Raw genomic sequence first — 899 nt, forward strand, 5'->3', positions numbered from 1 at the left:
TTAAGATAGGCAGCATATTGCTGCTCGTCAGCTACCGAGTCGAGCAAGGCCTTTTCGAATTCTTTCAGGTCACCCATTTTAAGAAGACCTGCCCGCTGTGATCTGCAGTCGCCCCTCCATATGACAACCTCAAACTGTAAAAATCAGAGACAGATCAGCATCAATGTAATTCTCCAAACCCTACCCACTTAAGAAGATACAGCTGTGTTTATTGTTATAGCTTACCATTATCTATTATTAGTGCCAATGAATAAGTGATTTTTCCTCATTAAAATGAGCCTTTTCATAAAAAGGCTTGGCTGCTTTATCTTCTTCCACAACGTCGTCAGTCGACGACCTCCCTTCCTCGGTAGTTTCGCCCCCATCTCGTCGAGACTTCCTCTGGGGGGCGGGGCAGTGACGGTGGCCAGTCGTCACTCGTGGCTTCTCCAGTTCTTATCTCTGCTCCTAAGCCATACCCAGCGTGACGCTGCTTCTGCTACTTCTCCTAGCTTCTTCACGGTGTCCTTCTTATTCTTGCCTCTCATCCCTAGAGTCCCCAGTGTTCTCCATACTGACTGGCTGACAAAACCTCTGCACCCTACTCCTATCGGGTAGCACCAGGCTTTCCATACTTTATCTACGCAGCACTGGCGAAGGTCTCTGTACTTCTCTGCCTTTCTCTTGTGGGCTTCTTCTAACCTGTCCTCCCACGGCACGGTGAGGTCCAGCACGACTGCCAGCGCTCTAAGGACCTTGTCGTGCCTCCACCGGAATCTCCCTTGTCCTAAAGTAACGGAGCAACCTGTTAATACATGACTCAATGTCCCGCGTTTGTTGCAGAGCTTACATTCTTCATCACTTTCCTTTCCCCATCTCTTGAGATTTACGGGGGTGGGGAGCAGGTCGTACACTGACTT

Source organism: Branchiostoma belcheri, unplaced genomic scaffold (assembly GCF_001625305.1).
Source record: "Branchiostoma belcheri isolate BF01 breed outbred unplaced genomic scaffold, Haploidv18h27 scaffold441, whole genome shotgun sequence".
NCBI lineage: Eukaryota > Metazoa > Chordata > Leptocardii > Amphioxiformes > Branchiostomatidae > Branchiostoma > Branchiostoma belcheri.